General features: G+C 47.5%; 1 protein-coding gene across 1 annotated transcript in view; it reads right to left on the reverse strand.

Moving 5' to 3' along the window:
• The window catches only part of PLEKHA2 (pleckstrin homology domain containing A2), a 75,115-nt gene extending 59,664 nt beyond the window's left edge, over nucleotides 1–15,451 (reverse strand). Inside the window, exon 1 of the mRNA XM_056116800.1 lies at nucleotides 15,156–15,451. The gene's annotated coding sequence lies outside the window, so the exon portion shown is untranslated. The remainder of the gene's footprint in view (nucleotides 1–15,155) is intronic.
• Between the last annotated feature and the right edge of the window lie 8,646 nt (nucleotides 15,452–24,097).

A 24,097-nucleotide genomic window follows, 5' to 3' on the forward strand; every position in this document is an offset into this window, starting at 1 on the left:
CAGAAAGAATGCAAGCTCCAGCTCAAATACCTGGATGAAACTCTGCCAGGAATTCGGTTATAAAGAGGAGCCTCTCCAGATCTCTGAAGGGACCAAATAATGAAATCTCAGCAGCTCCTGGGACTGTCACGGGGCCACACCTCTCAAGCCAAGCACTACTCGGTCCACTTCGATTTGACTTAGAGGTTTCTTGTCACTGAAAGTTGGGGGGATCTGAAGGAAGCCGCCAACCCTGAGGAGATCCCAGAAGAGGGTCTCTGGTGGTGATGAGAAGCAAGCTGTGTCCTCATGCCACGCCCCTCACCCCGGGCTTCTCATAATTTACTCTGAAGTGTCAAAGCAAAGGGAAGGGGCTCTCATCTCATCTCCTCCCCAAGGCTGGCAGGCACCTTCCAACAACCATTGCACTAGGAGACAAAACACATGCTGAAGTAGGAAAAGGTCCCAGAAGGTTCTGAGAACTCTAGCACATGGACTCACACACCAGCCACCATGATCCTTAATCTCCAACTAGGCACAAAGAGATGCTGGCGAGGGGCCAGTCTCACAGGCTCAACAAACAAGAACGGAGATGCCACGTCCTAAGTTTTCCAGGCCCCAAAGAAAGTCCCACAGTAGGAAGCTGTGTTCCCAAGAGACAAGGCTAATTCTAAGGGTCCCAGTGACAGTGCGGTCTGTTCTTTCCCACCCCACCGAGGTCCTTGCAGTATTGAGAGGCTGCCCTGAAAAAATCACCGTGTCCCACCCGAGAACGCCAGTGAGAAATGGATCCCCTGGATTCCTGAGGGTTTCGTGAGGTGGGAAATGAATCGGGAGGGGGGTTGGTTACTTGCTGGGTACTGGGGGGAGACAGAGATAGAAGAGGCAGGGAAACAATAGAGACAAGCAACATAGCCAGGAAGGAAGTAGAAGAAGCAGAAGCAAAAGAGGTAATGGAGGAATACAAAGTGGACAGGGTGTGTAGGAAGGCAGGACACAAGGAAGTAAGCGCAGAGGAAGTGGGGGAGGAGGGTTGGGGAGCTCCGAGGCCCCTATAGACAGGCCCCTGCTCTGGATGCCTTCCCTCCTTCGTCGAGGACTAAGTGTTCAGCCCAGCTCCAGCTTCCTAGCAGGCAAGTGTGAGCTCCGGAAAAGGAAGGAGCTGGGCACAAGCCAAGAGTTAGAAATGAAGGCATAGGAGGAACTTTCATCTTCCTGCCAACGCTGGGTTAAAGACGGAGGGTATGAGGAGGAAGCACATTCCTGCTAAGGATGCAGAGCCTCTGCTTCAGGGCGCACAAAAGGGCGTCCAGGTTCCACGCTGAGCATGCACGTTTGTCAGGTCAGTGGAAGTTAGTTCCCCGAGAAGACAGCTGATTCCTTTGATGCCCGTCCAACCACTGAGACAGAAGCTCTAAAGGTTTTAGGATTGTTGCCACTCTTGGGCCATCTCTAAGATTAAGCAAATAAGCTGCAGTGGAAACTCCTGTGGGTGTAGTGGGACACCAGGGCATCCATCTTACTACTGGCTTTCCAGATGTTCCCCTCTCAGCCTACAGGATTATATTCTGAGCCTCAGGGCTGGAGTGATAGCACAGTGGGTAGGGTGTTTGCCATGCACCCAGCTGAGCCAGGTTTGATTCCCGGAATCCCATATGGTGCCCTGAGCACTGCCAGGAATAACCCCTGTGCATCGCTGGGTGTGACCTCCCCCCAAAAAAATTAAATTCAGCGCCTCTTCCTCAGGTCAGTGGTGAGAGAAAGCACTTTCCACAGCACTCCAGGTGCTTTCATTGACCAGGGCAGGGAGCTTGGTGGGAGGCGGGTCTTCCTCTGATGGACCCAGAGGTGGGTGAGGACCGTTTTATACCAAAAGGAACAACAATAAAAAGACTTCATGAGACATCTGACTGTGGGTCTAGAGAGTACTCAGAATGAAAATGCCTCAGATGTCCTGGAAAGCAGCTGAGTCACAGAGCTCAAGAACGTGGGAGGCAGAATTGAGCATTACACGGCATCGCGAGCAAACAGGGTCATAGCTCTGTGATCCAATCAGAAGCCACACAAAAGGCAGTGTGCAAAAGACAAATCTGCACTCTTCGTCTCCACCCTTTTATAATCCATCCTTTTCATCCATCTACCCTACATCACAATGGCTGCTACCATTGGTACACCAAGTGGGTCGCCCTGAGCCCCCAAACTCCTCTCCCTGACTCCTCAGCTCTGCTGCATAATCACCTTCCACGCCTCCACAGACTCCTCTTTTTCCCAGACCTTCCTTTTGGCCACTCCCTGCCTGCCAGGCTCTGCCAGACACTGGGGAAAGAGCTGAAGAAAGAAGGTGCCACCAGTGGTTAGCTGGGCTGTGGCAGGAGGAAGTTGCATGTAAATGGGCGGGGAAATAGCTCAGAGGGCTGGAGCCCCAGCTTCACACCACTGGGAGCAACCTACCAGCCCTGAGCGAGGCGTAACCCCTGGCCACTGCCTCGAGAGCCCCCAAGCAAAAGTACATGTCAGGGAGCCAGTACAGTGGTCGGGTGAAGGTGCCAGTCCCAGGTTCAGTTCCCTGTACCATATGGTCCCCCAGTGTCACTGAGTGCGGTGGCCTGGGTATCCCTCGTACCAAATGGCCCAAGCAACATCTCATTCTTGGGCCCTTGCCTTCAGCCACAAGCCCAGTTCAGTAAGAATAGCCATTGTAATAGTCCAGCGGGTGGGGCACCTGCTTTGCATGTGGCTGTCCCGGGTCTGAGCCCTAGCAGTCCATACATCCCCCCAGCCCACCAGGAATAAGCCCTGAGCACTGCCAAGTGTGGCCCCAAAAAAGAAAAACGAATCAGCAATAGGGACTCTGGTCCACTTAGGAGTCCCTAAGATGAAAAAAAAAATAAGTAAATTGAAAAACTAAGCAAGAAAAACCAAAACATACAAATACATGCATCTCTTCCCAAATTCCCCCGTTAAGACAAGGCAAAGCGTTATAATGGCTTCTTTCCAACTTAAACACCCCTGCATTAAATATAGACATACATATTATTAACTTTTTAAAGGAGCCACACCCATCAGTGTTTGGGGGCAAGGACAGAGCCACATCCTGAGATGCGGTGTCAGAGGCTCACTGGGGTCCCACCCAACGGTGCTGGGGAGCAGGGGAACACACATTAGCAGGGATCAAACTCTCCACCTGTGAACTTGTCAGGCATATCCCAAGCACCTGAGTCCCACACCCAGCTCTCCAATGATTTGAACCTGTGTCGTGACTCTGTATGATCACTTGTTATCTTCCGTTTCCTTTGGGGGTGCTTCCCCAGAGGTGTGATAGGGGCCACTCCCCAGTGACACTCTGTCGGGCTGGGCAGCCTGACTGTTGAAAGCTCAGGTCTGTGCTTCTTAGCCCGGGGCTGCTGGAATCACGAGCGTACCCCTGACCTACGTGTCTGGGATGGAAATTCCCTGACCCTGAAACCTCACTTCCGCCCCAGTTCCCCAATGTAAAACTACCGGGAGGAAGAGGAAGATGAGACAAGTAGCTTGACCCAAGAATTCTACCTCCTGCCCTTGCACCCTATTGAGGACTCTGTTCCCTGCTCTTTAACGAGTCCCTTCCCCTTCCTCATGCCCCCCCAACAAGCAGTTTCCTGGCCTCGGCACATGGCTCCCCAAGAACACAAAATCTTCACGCAGGAAGGGATCTTGGTCTTACCTGCTCTGCACCCCATCTTTTCAAGGTATGCCAAACCTCTCAGTGTTTGGCTTTCAATGCAAAAAATCACAATCTAACAGTGCTGGCATTAAAAAAAATAAGAACTCTCCAGCCAACTGTTTTTACTTTTGCATGCTTTTTCATGCCCCTGTCCACATAATTGGCCTTTACATTTTTTTTAATTATATCATAAACATGTTTCATGTTGCCACATAGTCTTTTATTCTTCACGATGGCGTAACATTGCTGGACTTAGTTTACCATCATTAACATTTTTTTCGTTTACTAAGATCATATTTTTCACCGTTGTGGAAATAATGCACAAATGTATATCTTCATGATTTCGTTCTTCTTTTATATGGAAACAACATAAATCCCAAGTAATAATATAACTGGGTCATAGGTTTTACATGAAAACAGCATAAAGTCCAAGTAATAATATAACTAGATCATTGTTTTCTAAAAAATATTTTGTACGTTTGCATTGCAACCTGTGACATCCTGTTATCATCAATATAATGGGGGAGGGGGCAGCTCTCAAGTGTTGAAGAGGTCAAGGGTACCACGAGTGATCCTCATCCAATTGGTTAGTGATTCAATGCTATGGCTTGAAGATGAGGGGTTGTTGTGTCCTGTGGGAACGTGGGGATTACCGGGGCCACCCTGAGGGTGCTCAGGGGCAATAGTGGTGCTCGGAAAGAGGGTGTCTTCGGGACTACACCTGATGCCGTTCGCTGGACCAAACCAGGGCTGCATACAAGACATGCACCATAAGCCCTGTACTACCTCTCCAGACCCCAACACTATAATCTTACATACACTGAAGAGTCTCAATATTTGGGACTATTTCAAGTTTAAAATATATAATGATACCTCGTAAGGTCTAAGGTGGAATATTTTTCATGTTTGCTTCATATTTCATCACCCTACTTGACTCTGTTAAATGCATATCACAAGTAGAGGCTAGAAAAAAAATAGTACAGAGCTTAAGGTTTCTGCCTTGAATCTATAGTCCACACTCCCTCCCCCCAAAAAACTTATGCACATAATCAGTCTTACCTCTCTTTTCTTTCCCTCCCTGTCTTCCCTTTCTTCCCCTCTCTGTCTCTAACATACATGCTCATAGAACACAAAGAAATCCAAACCAAATAATGTAGAAATAAATGAAAAGGAAAAGAGGGACATTTTGTAAGAGAGAGAGTTCTTGAGAATATAAACAGTGAAAGTGAAAGTTTGAGGAAGAAATTACATTCACATGTAATTACATTACATTACATTTTCTGTTAGTCAGCAACAGAAAATGAGTTAAATGCCAGTGAAACTGATATTTCTAGTCAATATTTGTCAATTGATTACACAAAACTCATAAGAAAAGTAAGTAAGTAAATAAATAAATGGCCACTACCTCTGAATAACATGAGGGGCTCTGGGGGGACTTCTGTCCAAAATATCTCTACTGCCCATTTAATTTTCTTTTTGTTTTTTGTTTGAGGGGGAGGAATCTGACATCCCTGGGTCTGTGGTCAGGGGTCATCCCTGGTGGGCCTTGGAGGACCACACGGGATACCAAAGATGAACCCAGACTGACCAAGTGCAAGGCAAGTATCTTTCCCACTGCACTATTGAGCTCTACTGCCCATTTCACTACCTCAGTGGGAGATATTCAAGACAAAAATAAAATTGGCCCCTAGGAGCTGAGGCAATGGATATTTTTTATCAAGTTCATTAATATATAAAACATTTGGGAACAAAATCTTTTTTTTCTTTTCTTTTTGGGTCACACCTAGCAATGCACAGAGGTTACTTCTGGCTCTACCTTCAGGAATTACTCCTGGCAGTGCTCAGGGGACCATATGGGATGCTGGGAATCAAACCTGGGTTGGCCACGTGCAAGGCAAACACCCTACCCGCTGTGCTATCGCTCCAGCCCCAGGGAACAAATCTTAAGAAAATAGATGATGAACCAATGGGAGACAGAGGCATTTAGAGGAGTTAAAAGCTAATGAGAAGATTGCCTCTTAAAACAAATATCATCTACTTGAAAATTTTCCCTAGGATTCTTAGTACACCGGGGATAAAAGTCTAAACCTTTCTGGAAAGCAATTTGGCAACATATAACAAGTGCGTTAAAAATGTCCATACCCTTTGACCTAATAATTCTACTTCTAAGAATTCTGTCAGAGTAAATAAAGATACAAACAAAGATTAAAATAAAAGGATACTAACTATAGTTTTTATAAAAAGAAAATTGGAAATGTTCTGAATATCTCAATTAAAGAATGAATAAATAAAACTGTGGAACATCCATATAGGGAAATGTTCTACAATTATTGAATAATGAAACCTTCAAGTAATATTTAAACAAATTGGGGAGCAGATGGTGGGGTGCTGTCCTTGTACATGGCCAACCCCGTTTCAATCCCGAGAACCACATATGGTTTTTCAATCCCCGTCAGAAGTGGTCCTCAAATGCAGTCAGGAGTAAGCCCTGAGCACCACTGGATGTGACCCCAAAACTAAAACAAAACAAAACAAAAAACCAAATTGGGAAGAAACTAACCATAAAAAGGTAGCTCACCTTTTTTATTTTTTTGGTTGGGGGAGATTTGGGCCACATCCAGTGGTGCTCAAGAGCACTGCTAAGGGGTTGGGGGGGGTCTCTTCCCATAGTCTTGGCGGATGCAGTTTCAGGAATAGAACTTGGGCCTCCTATGTGCAAGCCTGCACTTAGCCCTCTGACTTTCCTTTCCTTAAGGCATATCATGATTTATTTTATAATCTTATTTCAATTTTCTAAATGATATTTTTATAATTCTATATTGAAGAAAAAAAGACTGACATGCAGATACAATATTAGTAAAAACCATATAGGTTTTGACTGAATTTTATTCATTCCTACAGATTCCTTATTTTCCAAATATTTCACAGGGAATGTGTTACTCTGTTTAACAACAGACAAGCCTACTTAACTCCATTCACCAATACCCATCCCTAGTTTATAGGTGCTGAAGCTGAGAGTATATTTTTTTAAGTTTACCAAGCAAAAACTGCTAGTTATGACTCTGTGGGGATCTCTTTGTTTGTTTCAAAATCTTGAATCGAATAGAACAGTCTCCCACACACAGTGATCGCTGGTGCACCAGGAATTTACTACCAGGACACTGAACCCTCCTCAGTCGGCATGGGTTTCTTCCTATTGTTCTTCCTTTGACAAAGGTCCATTCCTTCCCCTGCAGGTTCATTTCCTGACTTTCTGGTCCTCATAAGTGGAGCCCTAACTTTTGGACAGACTGAATATTCACAGCCAAGTTGTCACCCAAATTCTTCTGACAGTTCTGAGCTCCACCAGGCTCAGTGCTCTGGAAAACAAAAGAGGGGCCCTGACAAAAAAACAAAACAAACAAACAAAAAAAAAAAACAGGAAAATTGTCTTTCTTGAAACCTCCAGGAGACAGGGTTGACATTTACTTGCCTCTATTGTGGGGTCACACCCAGTGGTGTGAAGGGGATGGGGCGGGGGGCAGGAAGAGATGGGGGCACTCATGGTGCTGGGGTCAGAGCCTGGACCTTGAACATGATGCTATTAAGTCATGAAGTCTGGGTTTACTCGTTGCACGTTTTTCTGTGCACAGGGGTGTGATATGCTGTGCTTTGTCTGTGGGCCTGACAGGGCTCAGAGGATACTCCTGGGCTTAGCGGGCCAGATTGTCTCCTGGGATGGAAGGACAGGCTCCCCGCTGCGCCTCCTGCTTGTGAAGTGTGCACTCCAGCCTCATGTTGTACGCCTTGAACTGTAATATCACTGACGTCTTTTGAAGACAGAACAGAGTGAGCAAGGGTGATTCCATCTGTCTGACCAGCTGACACTTTCGAGGTAAATAAAAGTGAAAGAAAGTGATAAGAGAAACAACGCCTTATATGGTATTGGCCCCATGCTGAAATAATTATTGTCACTTGGTACTTTAAAAAAGTAACAAAACCAATCACTTTAACTCTGTGCTGGCAGCACAGGAAATGGCAGGGATTTTTGTTTCCAGGGAGGGGGTAACAGAATGGGAGAGTGCTCTGCACGGAGGAAGCCAGAGTTCGATTCCTGATACCGCAGAATCTCCTGAGCACTGCTGGAACTTATTCCCACACACACCACCACCCGCCAGCAGAGAGCAAGGAATAACCCCCCACCCTCAAAGCACTCTCAGTTGTGACCTCCAACACTTCCCCCACTCCCAAAAAACTAACAGGAAGTACTTTCTTTTTTTTTGGTTTTTTTTTTTTTTTTTGGTTTTTGGGTCCCACCTGGTGATGCTCAGGGGTTACTCCTGGCTCTGCACTCAGGAATCATCCCTGGCGGTGCTCGGGGGACCATATGGGATGCTGGGAATCGAACCCAGGTCAGCCGCGTGCAAGGCAAACGCCCTACCCGCTGTGCTATTGCTCCAGCCCCAGGAAGTACTTTCTTGGTATACTGCCTTATTTCTAAGTCCAAGGAAGAGAAGCAGCAGTGGTAAGTGGGAGAGTGGTGATGCTAACAGGAAATATGCCTAACATCTACAGGAGAAAGTTTATCAGGAAATGACATCAGGGGTCTCAGAGAGACCAAGAATACAGCAGGCAGGAAGTGGGGTGTGGAGGTTAAGAGCAATCATTCGGCTACTGCTGGAATATGCCCGGGCCATTTGAACCGTATGTTCACGTTAGCTTAATGTGCAGCGTCAAAGGGTCCTGGGAAGCCTCAGCACTGCCAAGGGCACAGAGAACACCACAAAGACAAGCACAGCTTTTCAGAGCAGCGCCCTGAGAAAGACCTAGAGTTGATCCCTTGGCAAGTAGGGGAGCATCTATTTCCCTGGGGCGAGGGGCAGGGAAGTGTTTGGGGTCACAAGCTCTCTTGGAATTTTAAACTATCAGAAGAGCAAATTCCAAAAAGTGGACAGAAGAATCAAGTGAGAGAGAAGGCCATGTACTGGGAACCTATTCCCAAAGGGAGTGCCCATGGGGAGAGGAATGTAAACAGTTACAGAATGTCAAGTTTAAGAAAAGCTGATCATGAAGGAAGGGAGGAAGGAGGGAAGGAGGAAGGGAGGGAGGGAGGGAGGGAGGAGGAAGGAGGGAGGGAGAGAAGGGACGGAGGGAAGGAGGAGGAAGGAGGGAAGGAGAGAAGGGAGGGAGGGAGGGAGGGAGGGAGGGAGGGAGGGAGGGAAGGAAGGAAGGAAGGAAGGAAGGAAGGAAGGAAGGAAGGAAGGAAGGAAGGAAGGAGAGGGGGAAGGGGAAGGGGAGGGAAAGAAAGGTAAGGAAGGGGAGAGGAGGATTAGGAGAGGAGATTCTCCGCTGGATCCTAGCAATCTGACAGGAAGGCAAGAGACACTAAAGAAGGAATCTGTGGCTAGCTGGGCTGGGACCCATGCAGCGGTGCTGGGAACTACTCCCAGCTCTAGGCTTGGGAATTACCCTCCGCGGTACACAGGGGACCACGTGGTTCCTGGAATTCAACTGGGAAGCTACACGTAAGCCAACACTTTAACCCTTGTACAATCTCTCTGGGCCTTAAAAAAAGAATTTTTAAAGGGGAAAATGTCGGGGGAGTCGCAAGAGAAACCAAACATTAATACCACTGAAATTCAGTTCCCAAAACAACAAACTAGTCATTGACACTCATGACCTCTCTAAACAACAGAGCAAGAGTGAGTGTTGGAATCAATAGGAAACAATGGCCTGTCATCTGTGACTCAAGACCCCTGTGACCACCTCTGCCAGGGACAGCAGTACAGCAGAGCCACATTCAACTGCAGACAGCCTAGAAACACTCATGCCCAATTTTCAGAGTGAAAGCCCCAGTTAGAAGACACAGTGACTTCCAGGGTCAATAGGTAAAATAGCAGAAATCCAAAACCAACATTTAATTCTTGAACCCAGCTGTAGAAAGCAAATCACTTCACAATGCTTTTTCAGCATGTCTGATTTGGGGGGGGGGGGTAAACTCTAAATAATAGTGGTGAATCTTCTATTGAAACAATGAATCTAATCAAAGCAGATAGAGTGTTAACTAGAATTCATCTGCCTCACAGGGACTGGGAGGGGTGGGGGTGGGGTTTTATTGGGGTTCTTCATGGTAAAAAATAAGTATTGGTAAAGGGAAATGTGTTTGACATTTGCATGACTGAGACCTTAAACCTGAAAGCTTTGTAACCTTTCCCACAGTGATTCAATAAATAAATAAATAAATAAATAAAAGAAGACACAGTGACTTCCGTTTCACCACTCAGCTCCCTAAAAACTGCCACACAGGCATTCTGGGGCTCTACTCATCTTTCTTTTTAATTAAAGAGTCATGATTTACAAGACTACTGATAGCTGAGTTTGAAACATACAATAATTCAACACCAGTCCATCCACCAGTGTCAATGTCCCTCCACTAGTGTTCCCAGTTTAATCATCATTTTTTCTTTTTTTTGCTTTTTGGGTCACACCTGGCGATGCACAGGGGTTACTCCTGGCTCATGCACTCAGGAATTACTCCTGGTGGTGCTCAGAGGACCATATGGGATGCTGGGAATTGAACTCAGGTCTGCGAAGTGCAAGACAAACGCCCTACCCGCTGTGCTATCACTCCAGCCCCTAATCTTCATTTTAAAGCTTGACCATTTCGTCCACTAAAACATTGTCAGGGCGCATATGCTGCCCGAGCCCATCCATGTGCTGCTTGTGCCCATGTGGCCGAGGACATGCAGTTCCCGAGTACGTGTCACCTGCATCTCCCCTCTTGAGATGTGGACTTTCATGCTTTTATGTCTAATGTTGGGATGTGTCTAGGGGCTCTCCGACCACAGTCTCTCTTGAGTGCATTGTTCTCTCTCTCTCTCTCTCTCTCTCTCTCTCTCTCTCTCTCTCTCTCCCTCCCTCCCTCCCTCTCCCCCGCCACTCCCCCTCAAAAGTCCTCCAAATAAAATCTATTTACTTCAAAAAACAAATCGTTAGTAGGAAAATAAAAAGAAAACATTACTTCTGTCTCCCAGTCTTTTTTTTAAAGTGTGACAGCAAAATGTCAGTGGCCTTTGGGTGTCTAAAAACACAATCTCACACCTCTAAGCTTAGGAAGGAGAGCTGGGTTTAGCAAGGAGAACACGCAGGTGACAGTTACTGGACAAAACAGAGACACTGAAACGGGTGAGGGTGCTAATTTCAGTTACCCACCAATGCTGAGGAGTGAAGTAAAAGGAACTGGGTTTACTGCCAGACTCTCGGGGGCTCTCGCAGGCCACTTCCTCATTTTCACAACAGAGAGCGAGCCTCTAAAAAGCTACTTCAATGGCTCCAGCAGTGAGTGACATGAAATGATATGTGGACAGTACTGAACAGGTCTGATAACACGAGCAAACGGTAGACACTGCTGTGGCTAAGAGACGGGTGTGTGTGTGTGTGTGTGTGTGTGTGTGTGTGTGTAACACTTAACAAGTAGTTCTCTGAGAACTATTACTACCACAGCACTGCCTGCAAAGCGGGTCCAAGTGCTCTGCTACTAAAGTAAGAACAAGCAGTAAGGGGACGAGAGCAATAAGACAGCGGAGGGCACTTGTCTTGCATATCCAACCTGGGTTCCATCACTAGCAACCCGTATGATCCCCTAAGCCCCACAGGAGTGATGCCTGAGCACAGAGCCAAAAGTGATCCCTGAGCGCCATGGGTATAGCCCAAAACCAAAAATCAAAAGGGACCAGGAAGATAGTACAACAGTCTGAGTACTTGCCTTGCACATGGCCATCGCAGGTTCGATTCCCGGCACCCCATGTGGTCCCCCCAAGTTCTATCAGCAATGCTCTCAGAGCACAGAATCAGGAGTAAGTCCTGCGCATAACTGGATGTGCCTCCTCCCACCACCAAAAAAGAAAAAAAAAACTCTGAAAACACCCAAGAAAGAGCAATGGGAAGGCCACGACACTGCAGTCATCATTAAGAAGGACGCATGGTTCTCTCTTCTCCAGCGATCATCACATCTTACATTTCTAAAATTCTCCAAGAGATTCCCAAAAATAAAAAAACAACACGGCTGGAGAGTCAGTCCAGGGGGTCAGATGATAGTACAAGTGTGCAACAAAACCCGGCTTGGTCCCAGGGACCACACAGCATCCACAGAGAACCACCAGGCGTGGCCACAAAACCAGAGAGCCCGTCTCGACTCCACCCGGAGAGCGAAGAAGCCAGACATGCCTGTCAGGTTCCGAGGGCAGGCGCTGGGGCTGTGTTCAGCTCTTTCCATGGAGGGATTGTCACACAGATTCACCCTGCAAGCAGACGGCCAATGTGAGCCCTCGCTCAAAGGACAGCACGCCTGACGCTCTGCTCTTGAACTGTCATGTTTTCTCAAGCAGCCGCCAGCTCTCGGCTCAGAAAAGAAGCGCACACAGGCTGCTGAGAGAGTTCGACGGGCCTGAGCTATGCAGGAGCTTCTGGCTCCGGCACTGCACGGTCTCCCACACATCGCCAGGAGCAAGAGAGAGAAAAGGAAAGGCAGAGTGTGGGCCCAGAGCCTTTTGCCCACACTCTGCAGTGGCAAGAGTTTCTGTCCCTCCAGGGCTGGACATCCGCAGTGAGAGCCTTTACCGCTTAACAAGTCACTTCAACCGAATGGGGTCAGGTCAGAGAAGAGGTTTTCAGCTGGAAGATAAGTTACAAGGCTGAAGAGCAGGAGGCAGGGGAAGCGAGGGCAGAGCAAGCCACGATAAGGAATAAAGTCAATGGGGTCTTTGGATTCTAGCCCTATTGCCCACTAACACCACCCAGGGGGCGCACCCTGGGAAGGCCAGGAGAGGCAGGAACACAGCGCTGCCCTCTCACACCCTCATCTCCCCTCCTTGTCAGTACACTGTCTCAAAAGTTGAGCAGAGTTAGGTTTCTTCTCTTCCAGAGGCTGTCACAGAATATCTGCTCTGGTTCCTCCTTCTAGAAGCCTACCAGATTAACCTGCAGGCATCTGTGGCTCACTGGAGGAAACCGAGAGTCGGGAGACCCAAACTGCTCAGAGTGGGAAGCAGGGAGGGTTGGTGGCAGGCAGGGACAGCCCCGAGTTCCAAACCCCAGCACCCAGAGCCTCTTCTTCGAGCTCTGGAACTCTATTGGCCAGAGCAAGTGGCACCACCACGTGTCTGTAAATCAGCAGGGGCATTCTCCCTGCAGCGTGGTCCACAGCGAGATCTAATTTTAGGCCTCCAGTCTTTTTACAGGAACATCACCCACTTGTCCACCTGCCCCACAAAGAGGACAGGAAATCAACAAGTGACAGCTGTTCACACACAAAGACGACGCTCCTGTTGCTACGTCGTTCCAGCGGCCCAGCACTTGCAGCACACACTGACAAGCTGGCATCAGGGCTGCCCAGTGAGACCCGGCCGGGCCTCTCAGACTGCTGCCTCGTTGGCCCTGCCCACCTTTGCAGAACCTTTCCGTAGGTGAGCCCCAACCCAAACCTGATGCCTTCAGCATTTCTCTAGGTCTTGGCAATCTTTTATTTTTAACTTCAACTGAGTTACTCCGCTCACCCTGATGGCATGAGGGGATTCGCAGGTTTTAACTTCCTTATGCACAAGAAAGAAGAAAAGCACCTGCAAGGTAACAGAAGCATATGCAAACTTTCCACCAATCCCAGACAGTTTCCACATCATTACCTAGCTAGAACTGCATTCAGAGTTCCACAGAACCTGGGAGAAAAGTTGTTACAGACAGGTGAGAAGAGACTTGTGGTCCCAAGGCAATGAATGACTCAGGGACGAGCTTGGCGAATCAAATTTTTTCAGGCGGAAGGCATAGTCACACAGCCCTCAGCCTCATGCATTTGGACAGCTGCAGATAATGAATGTGCTTGCAGTTATTAGCTCATTCGTCCAACAAATATTTACTTAGCACCTAGTGAGTGTCAGGCTTGGGCTGGCCACAGACCACACATTAGCCCTTTGCTCTAGCAGAAGCCGCTTGCCCCCAATGGCATCTAAGGGAGAGGCTTGTTTCTGGGATGATGATGAAGACACTCTTTGAAGGCTGCTCCTCCACAAGCCAGACTCTAGTTATCTGCTCTGGGCTGCTCCTCCTAGGCACCCCTGCAGTCTCCTCCTTCAGACTGGAAGCTCCTTGAAGGAGACAAGGCTGTCTGTTCAGCACTGTGCTTCACAACAGCCAACAAAAAGTCCACGACACACACCTGAAATAGCGAGCAAAGACTTCTATTCTTCAAGGGTCTTCACTGTTCCTGAAGGCTTTGCCCCCACATAAACGTGATGACATTCTAGAAAGTCAAGAATGGGGGACTGAAGAAAGAAAGAAAGAAAGAAAGAAAGAAAGAAAGAAAGAAAGAAAGAAAGGAAGGAAGGAAGGAAGGAAGGAAGGAGAGAAAGAGAAAAAGAAAAAGAAAGGAGAGAGAGGAGAGAAAGAAAGAAAGGAGAGAAAGAGAAAGAGAAAAAGAAAAAGAAAGGAGAGAAAGAAAGAGAAAGAGAAAAAGAAAAAGAAAGGAGAGAAAGGAGAGAAAGAAAGAGAAAAAGAAAAAGAAAGGAGAGAAAGAAAGGAGAGAAAGAGAAAAAGAAAAGAGAGAAAGAAAGAAAGAAAGGAGAGAAAGAAAAGAAAGGAGAGAAAGAAAAGAAGAAAGAAAGAAAGAAAGAAAGAAAGAAAGAAAGAAAGAAAGAAAGAAAGAAAGAAAGAAAACCTATAACCTATGAGTGCAGGCTGGGAACTTGCAAAGCTCCAAAGTGCAACCACAGACCCCTGGGTGCAGCCACGGGCCACAGCTGGCATCTCAGAAGAATGTTTCCCCCACTCTGAGGGAAAGAGTGGGAGAAGGAACCCGGGAGGAGGGGGGGGGGGCATAGAGGGAGGGAGAGAGGGCCACACCCGGCGATGCTCAGGGGTTACTCTGCACTCAGGAATCACTCCTGGCGGTTCTGGGGGACCCTATATAATGCTGGGGGTGTCGAAGCCCTGGCAAACGCCCTCCCCGCTGCGCTATCTGGCACAAGCTCGCGCGTCCCCTCGGCCAGGAGAAAGGAACTCTTACCGTGCAGGGCCCGAGGAGGAGAGCAGATGAGTGAGGCCCCAAGCGGCGCGTGCCCCTGCCCCGCCTCCTCTCCGGACATGCCTGGACACTTTTCCTCCCTACAAGGCGTCTTTTTCCCTTTCCTCCTTAACATTAGCAGAAACAGGGGGCTGATGAAGAGCAGCCTTAGATCAAGGGCCGAGAGGGAAGCGAGGAAGGTGAGGAAGAAGTTCGGGAGGAGCAGGAGGCGGCCAGCTTCCCTCCAGCTCCTTCCCCAACTTGGCGCCGAACCTGCATTTCCGAACCGTTTCCTTCCAGTTCCCCTGGGCGCCAGGAGCTCCAGGGCGGAGGGGAGAAGGTCCCCCGGGGGCCCGCCCGGGGACCCGGGAAGCCGAGTGTCCGGGCCGCTCCCGAGGACGGTCCCTGCGCGGTGCCCGCCTCCCCCCGCGCCCCACTTACCCCGAGGTGCAGCGGCAAGGCCTGAGGCCGAGCGGGCTCCCCGCGGGCTGCAGGCGCCTCCGGGGCCCCGGGACCCCCGGGCTGGAGCCGATCGGAGCCGCCCCGCCGCGTCTGCGGCTCTTTTTTCCGGGTTAATTACGTCTCGCATTAAGGCAAAGCCAGCCCCGGATGTGAGTACAATGCTCGGGAGCCCGCGGGGGAGGAGAGGGGTGCCGGGGCGGGGCGGCCCGCAGGTGGGGTCCCCGACGCCGCGCCCCGCAGCAGGTGTCAGCGCGCGCGCCTCTCCCGGCCCCCGGGGGCCCGAGGGTCAGGGGCCCCACCCAGCAGCCCTGAGCTCGGGGCGGCCCCCAGGGGAGCTGCGGGCTCGGGGGACGTTTCCAGAGCGCAGCCCGGACGCCCCCCGCGGCCCCGACGCCCCCAGCGCACTGGGAAACGGGCAGCAGGCGGCGCGTCCGCAGGGCGGGCCGGAGGGCAGCGGTCTCCCCGCCCGGCCCCGCTCCCCGGCCCAGCGAGGAAACCGAGGCAGCCCAGCGAGGTTCCGGGCGAGGTTCCGGCAGGTTCTGGGGCCCGCCTCCCACGTGGGCAGACAGGGGAACGCGCAGGAAGGCGGGCGTGCAACTCGGACCCGGGCGCACACGCGCGCCTGCAGACTCGGGGGGAGGTCCGGGGCCTGGGGGAAGGGGCCCGACGCTCCCGTAGAAACGGGGTGTTCCAGGGGCAGAGCCGCATCCACTGGGGGTGTTGGGGTAGGGGCCTGACTGATGAGGACCCTCCAGAACCCGGGGTCGCAAAGCCCAGAGTTGGGGGCAGGAGAGGAGCCAGGAGGGCAGGAGACACGCTCAACCCTCGCACACAGCCCGAAACAGCGGTGATGAAACCACCCGCTTCCTCTTGCATTTCGATTGCTAAAGCAGCAAGGAGCCAGCCAGCCAGCCACCAGGTGTGAAACCAGGACTTCACTGCCTTAGCATATTCTGCTTTGAGGAAGAGAAGCGGAACGTGGGAGGCGGGAAACACGTTTTCTTTGAAATAAATATACGTAGGATTCTGAGTTTTGGTTTTGATTTTTGGGCAGGGCGATTTTTTTTCATCACCCATCAGTTCCAGCCAATGACACGCTCACTAGAACTAGACAAACCAGGGTTTGAATCCCCAGCCCCCAGCCTCTCTGCTTTGTTTGATGAGCTGCTTTGGTTGACATGCTTAACATTTCGCGCTCTACCACTGGGTCACCATGAAGAGTCAATGAATCAACATTTGAAAATGTTTAGGTCGTGACCAGGGAACATGAAGTAGGTGCTCTGTCAATGTTTTCCCACTTAAAAACTAGGTTATCGTTTGCCCAGTGAAGAGGAACAAAATTCCACCTCTAAGAATATTTTATAAATAACCCAAAGTGAAAGTGAGGGTTTCCAATATGATCAAGGAGATGGAGGGCTCAGGTTTCATGGCATGGTTCATAGAGCCCATACAACCCCGCTTTCTGGGAAGCCTGCCTGAGATAGTCACAGACCTCAGGGGACAACCTGAGCGCTTTGGGTATGGGTACTTCAGGGCAAAGAAGAGCCAACGTCCTTGGGTCTCCTTGAGAAGACTCAAAGACTAACCCTCCTGAGAATGCCATTGAGATGAAGCAGAGAGTTCTGTCAGCCTTTGGAGGAACAAGACCCCTCTCTGTAGGTGGGAGTTGGGGGGCATATCCTCAGGAAGAAAAAAACAGCTCTGAAATCGGCACAATTTGACTCCAGTGAGAAAGAGGCCAAAAGGGTTGAACTGAGAGGAAGCTCATGATCACCTTGGATTATTTCACTGGATGTCTCCCTTCTTGCTGTATTTGCTCAGGCTAGGCTCAGCTGTTAGGCTGCCGTGTGTGTCTTGTCTTGCTCCTACTTCGTAATCCCTGGATATCTGAGTGCTATTTCTGAGGTCACACTGCCCCTTGGGTCAGCTCTGCAAAGCAGGCATCAGTCCAGTCTGCACCCTCTCGAATCCTTTCGCCACTTCTCGACAGACGTATTTCCAAAGTACTTCCATGTCCTGAATTTACGAATTAATTCTTGTCAGTGCAATAAATAGCCCTGGTATTTGAAAACACGACTGCCTACGGGTAAAGGAATGGCCAAAAAAAAAAAAGAAAAAAAGAACAGAAAAGAAAAAGAAAGAAAGAAAGAAAGACTGGTGGGACTTTCTCAGCAGTTATTTCAGTCCCGGGGGCAGCAGTGCGAGATGAATTTCGGCAGTTTGTTCCTTTTCTTTGCAGCTACATAGTGGCAGTTGGTTCTAGAACCCACATTGATCACCTCAGAATCATGTGGTGTCAGTACAGAAATGTTTCCAACAAAGATTTTTCTGGCCCAGAACCTAAGACTCTAAACAGAAAGCCTTTGGCTCTGCTCAAGCCATTAATTTATGCACTTTCTACTCATTTTCAAAGCAGATGGCTGAGTAATCAGATGACCGAATAACCTTCAGAAGTGAGCTACTGCTGGAGAGGGGCGTACTGCACTGTTCCCTGTACTCAGAGATACTCCTTAGGAAAGGTACCAGGCTGCAGTGATGCCCAATTAGTTCCACTGAGAGAAATGTGGTACTGAAAAGGCCAAGACCACAGACTGACCTGGTTTGGGCGAGTTAATTTCACCCCTGGAATAAACTTCTCCAAGGCTACATGTTACATCATCAATGCATAATATATAACTGGTCTTTTTATACAGAGTTACTATTGATTTAGGTAGCAAAGTCTGACTGGTTCTGTATCATCCATTTCCAGGATGATTACTCAAACTATTCTTCTCTTCCATCCTAATCATTCAATAATTATATGAACTCATTACCTCTTTCCATATACTTCCTCGATATAAATAATTTTACAAACTTATTTTGGTGTTGGGGGTCACACCCAACAGTGCTCAGAGCTCACTCTGGCTCTAGGCTCAGGGATCATTCCTGGCAGAACTGGGGTGGGAGGCATATGGGTACCAAAAGTCAGACCAAAGTCAGTCGCATGCAAGGCAAGTACACTGCCAGCTGTACTATCTGGCAAGCCCCTCTCTTATTTTTTTTTAATTCTCTCCTTTACCTGGGGCTGGATAATGGCACTGTCAGATGGATACACTGGGCACTAAGGTTAAGCTCGCAGCTTATTCTGGGCTGTTTCAGTGGGCTCTGAAAGCCACTGAACCATTTTGGGGGTTTCTTCCTTCTGTCTTCCAACTGTGGGAGCAGGTACTAACATGACAAAGGCATTAGTCACAGGGACCAAGTCTAGATACAAACTTCTGCAACCTTATATCTGAGCCTTCACTTGTAACAATAGTTTGTAACAGTAGAGTTTTGAAGTAGAATTTTAAAGCATAAGACATACTTCCTTCTACATGTTAATAACAATTGTCACATACAGTCTCCACAATTCTATTTCCAAGCATGTCTTGGAAAAGGTATATTTTTTATGCCAAAAAGGCATATGTTTCAATATACATATAAAATCTACACGCGGCCAACACGGCCGACCCGAGTTCAATTCCTCCGCCCCTCTCGGGGAGCCCAGCAAGCTACCAAGAGTATCTTGCCTGCACAGCAAAGTCTGGCAATCTACCCGTGACATATTCGATATGCCAAACACAGTAACAAGTCTCACAATGTTACTGGGCCCGCTCGAGCAAATTGATGAACAACGGGAGGACAGTGACAGTGACAGTGATAGTAGAAAATATATTCTGTATATACCACATACTACTGCAGCATTATTTATAACGGTAACAATTATAAATCACTCTCATGCTATCATGGAATTCATAACTACTTGTACATTTATTTAATTTTGGGGTGAGGGTGGGAGTTACACCTAGCAGTGCTCAGAGCTTACTCCTGGCTCTGTGCTCAGGGATCATTCTTGGCAGAGCTTGGGGAACCATACATGGTACCAGGGATTGAACCCTGGATCAGCTGCATGCAAGGTGAGTAACTTGGTCCCTATATTGTCTTTCTGGCTCCTACATCCTTATAATCTTATATCATGTTACTGTTTTCTAAATATGAGATACATCTCTCTATGGAAAATATTGATATTTTAAGTGGGAAAATGTGCAGAGCTATTTGTGCAGTGTAACCCCATTTCTATAAATAACAGATTATATATGTTTAGTACATAATAGAATACTAATTTCAAATAATTAACAGTTCTCTTGAGCAGGGATTGAGGGGTTAGAGAGGTGGATCTGAACTTCTAAGAGATATTTTATAATCTTTAATAGTGTTTGCACTATGTATGCATACCATTGGCTATCAAAGAGGACAATAATTGGTCAATTACTTATTTATGTCTTGGGAGAGGATCACAAGTAGTGATCAGGCAATTCTCAGCCAACCTGGTCAATGGTTCATTGCAAGAGCCCTACCTGGGGCCATCCTGGCAGTGCTCAAGTGTATCTAGAACCACACACCCAGTGATCCCCAGACTCCTCCCAGGCAGCACTGTATAATGCTCAGGAGACCATATTGCCAGGAATCAAACCAGGATAAGAAATAGGCAAGACATGAGTCTTAACCCTTGCATGATCTCTTTGGGTTCCCTCAACCCTATTTATATATTTATTTTAAAAATTTTAGTAGTGATTTGTGATCCAGAGACTCAGAAATGAGTCTCGGAACCAAGCAGCTTGCTCCAAGTTCTGGACCTTGCCCCAGGCTGATCTCACTGGACGCCTCAGAAGGGAGTGGGCGTCCTCTGGCCACCTACACCAGGTGAACACCAGCAGCCGCAAACCTCCAGAAACCAATTGCCGCCACCATCATGGCTGATCTTCACAAGCTCCTCCTGGGCCCCCAAGCAAGAGACTAAATCCGGTGAAACATCCAGGTATGTGGGACCAGTGACTGAAAACGCCATGCCTCAAGGGGTTGGGACTGGGCCATCCCTTCCCATCTCCCCTCCCCTCCCCTCTGGGGTCCTGGTTGTCAAGTCCACGAACTGCCTCCGGGTACCATTTAAGCACATTAACTGCCATGATACAGAGATTCAAAAGTGAATCTCGGAACTGAGCAGCTTGATGCAGGGATGGCTCCTGACTCCAATTATTTAAATTTTTATTTAAATTTTTATGTTCCCAAGAGCGTGTGGTTGCTTTTGTGGCCGTGCTTTTTTGTTGAATTACTGTGAGACAGACCCTTAAAGACATCTTATACTATTATTAACAAGCAATACAGAATAAATTATCTAGCATCTGCCTGTGGAACAGGCTTGAGTGGTAGTGGGAAACTTCAAAATAATGGTAGTAGGAAGGAGTAATGTGGTGGGATTGATATTGAAATATTGGATTTAATCAATTATTGTGAATAACTTTATGAAAATAAAATTTAAATATAAAAAAAGAAAAAAACATTTAATAGTATAAGAAAGCATATTGAAGTCCTCAAGTAGCTCATTATTTGGTAAGGAAGGAATATCACATGTACAGAAATAATTTCCATTAAAGCCAAATACTGACACAGGAAAGTAAAGATAAAATTCTGTGGGAAAATGGCAATCATCTGGGGTTGGAAGCAGAAGATACGTGAAGAAGATGATATGTTAGGAAGGATCTTGACGGCTAGAGAGGTAGTCCATGGGCTGGAGCTCATGTTTATATGCAAGAGGCCTGGGTTTGATCCAGGGTTTGATCCCCACAAACACAACTTTCATGAACACTGTGAGTGACCACTAAGCATACAACCAAGAGTAGCCTCGAGTTCTACTGAAGGTACACCAAAAAATAAAGCAAATAAAGTATCTTGAGAATAGTTGGATTCCATATAAGGAGTTTATCAATGATGAAGCATAAAGAGAAATACAGAGACCCCATTTGAGAAAGTATGCCTGGTCCATTTTCAGCTCGTGTGCTCAGGAAGAAAGAAAGGGTTTTTAAAGGAAATAAAACTGGGACTGGAGCAATAGTATAGTGGGTAGGGCATTTGCCTTCATGCGGCCTTCCCAGGTTCAATCCCTGGCAACCCAGATAGTCCCCCAAGCACCGCCAGGAGTAATTCCTGAGTGCAAAACCAGGAGTAACTCCTGAGCATTTCTGCATGTGACCAAAAAAGCAAAAAAATAATCACTTGATCTCTTGACATTCCGTTACTCATTGATTTGCTCGAGCGGATGCCAGTAATGTCTCCATTCGTCCCTGTCACGTGCTAGTGTAGCCCAATGGCGTGTGCTTGCTCCAGGAACATGAAGAGCCTCAAACCGTTCATTCAGGGTCTTGACGAAGAAGTCTGACCATCTCATAGGTGGGCGGCCACATGATATTTTGATGTCCCGTGGAATCCAGTCGGTAACAGCTCAGGTTCAGCGGTTGTCTCCAAATCTCATTACATGTCCAGCCCATCTGATTTTCGACGCCTTAGCAAATGAGACAGCATCTCTGATTCTAGATTGTTGACAGAGGCCAGAACTACAGATTCCTTCTCTCACTGGAGTGAAGCATGATACTCTAAGCACAACTCTTTTAATTCCTCTTTGAGAGACCCAAATAGTGTTCTCATCCTGTTTTTGTAGGACCCAGGTCTCTGAGGCATATGTTAATGCAGGAAGAATGGTGGAGTCCATGAGATGTGCCCAGAGCCGGAGGTTCTTCATCCTCTTAGCTATTTCTTTGACACTCTTAAAGGCGTTCCATGCCACTTTCTTCCTCCTGTGCAACTCAGGTGCCAGGTTGTTCGTCATGTTGAGTTCTTGACCTAGGTACACATAACTGCTGCTTTCGGAGATATTTGTTCAGTTGAGAGCGAATGGAACATCAGGAACAAGTCCATTTCTTATGAATATTGTCTTCATGAGATTCAGCTGTAATCTGACCTTTCCATGCTCACGGTCGAAGTCGGCCAGCATTTGTGCTGCTTGGCTAATATTTGGTGTTATTAGAATGATGTCATCAGTGAAGCAGAGGTGGTACAGTTGCCGACCTTACTCCCATTCCTTCCCATTCCAGTCTTCTCATGACATTCTTGAGGGTGGCACTGAACAGTGAAATGGTATCACCCTACCGAACCCCTCTCTTGACATTGATGATCACTTCCTTGTAGAATGGTGAGATCCTGGTAGTGAATCCATAATACAGCTCATGGAGGATCCTGATGTATTGAGTTTGAACACCCTGTTTGGCTAGGGCTTTGATGACCTCTTCAGTCTCAATAGAATCAAAGGCTTTCTTTAAATCAATGAACTGTAGACAGAGTGGCATCTTGAACTCCCGAGAAACCTCAAGGAGCTTGGTTACCATGTGGATATGGTCAATCATGCTGAATCCTTTTCAGAACCTGGCTTGCTTGCATGGTTGTTCTTCCTCTAGTGTTCTGCCAATCCTATTCAGGATGACAAGTGAACAGCTTGTAGATGACAGACAACAGGCAGATTCAGCCCTTTCTTCCCGCTTCGTGAAGTAGAATTTTGCATGAAGGAGATGGTGGTCCGATTCTGTTTGGAATTTTGGTACAACAGCACATCGATCAGGCAAAACCGTCGATTGAATATGATGTGGTGAATTTCATTGTGGAACCGTCCACCAGAGACTCCCATGTCCAACATTTGGATTCGGTCTTCTGGAACTGTGAGTTACCATGGATGGTCTTGGTTGACATGATGAACTCAGTCTCTCAAACTGTTCGTTCCATTCTAGCCATGGGTCCTGATGTGGAGTTCTTCGGCTGATCTTCTTAGTCCTATCTAGGCATTAAAATCACCGACAATGATCTTGTAGAAGGTGTGGTCTTCTTTATAGCACTTCTCCAGCTCCATGTAGAACTTCTCAATTTTTTCTTCATCGTAATTGGATGTTGGTGCCTAGACAACAAAGATAGAAACTGCTGGCAGTGAGCCACATCTATTCGAGTGTAATTGTCCGATTCAGGTTGTTAGGCATTCGAATGAATCAGTGCTCATGGTCAAGTTCATGTTGACAGGGACACCAACATCACCAATGCCTCTTTTGTCGCATGTCCGAGGAACCTCCACTACCTCCACAATCCAGCCACCGCCATGCTCCAGGCCGCTTTCCGGACACATCATAAGAGACTTAATACCTATCTTCCAAGATTACCACACCATATTTGATGGGGTTCAAATATGTGAACCATGGGAGTATGTGCAAGGGTGATTAGAGGCCACCAAAAAACCTCTATTCCTCTCAGAAAGCCTGGCAAGCTGCCGAGAGTATCCTGCCCACATGGCAGAGCTTGGCAAGCTATCCGTGGTGTATTCAATATGCCAAAAACAGTAAATACAATGGGTCTCATTCCCCTGAAAGAGCCACCAATATGGCAGGATTAAAAAGGATAAGGAAAGAGAGGCTGATAAAATCTCAAGGCCAAACCAGGCTGCCAAAACAAAGAAGGACTAAAATGATTGTCTGTACACTGGCATCAGATGCATCCATAGAGGACCTGATGGTACATCGCGAAAGATCAAGTACAACATCATTGGTCTGACTGAGATGAGAGGGCATCAACCACATCAAGCCATTTTTGACAATGGATAAAATAATAATAATAATAATAATAATAAATGAAATAAAACTGGACAGAAAGAGAGTTTAACAGTCTTTATTGCTAAAGAGTTGGACTTATTACTTTAGACTTACAGAGCCCCTGAAGGTTTATGGCACAGAAATGATACCATTAGAAATGATCAAGCAGCAATTCATAGTGACTCTCTGATAACTGAACCACATGGGTGCGGGGATTGGATTCCAGACTTGGTCACCATCTTGCATGGTCATGGACCAGGTACCACAGTTCTCTGTGTTTCTATAAAATTGGAATGTAACTATAGATAATCTAGTTCAAACTGTTTGTGTTGAAATTAAAGTGAGTTAATAAGGACTGGAGACAGAGTATAAGGAATGGTAGAATAAAGCACATGCTCCTGACTCTAGTTCGATCCCCAGCATTACACGGTTCCCTGAGTA

The sequence above is a fragment of the Sorex fumeus genome, unplaced genomic scaffold (assembly GCF_029834395.1).
Source record: "Sorex fumeus unplaced genomic scaffold, SorFum_2.1 ptg000033l, whole genome shotgun sequence".
Lineage (NCBI taxonomy): Eukaryota > Metazoa > Chordata > Mammalia > Eulipotyphla > Soricidae > Sorex > Sorex fumeus.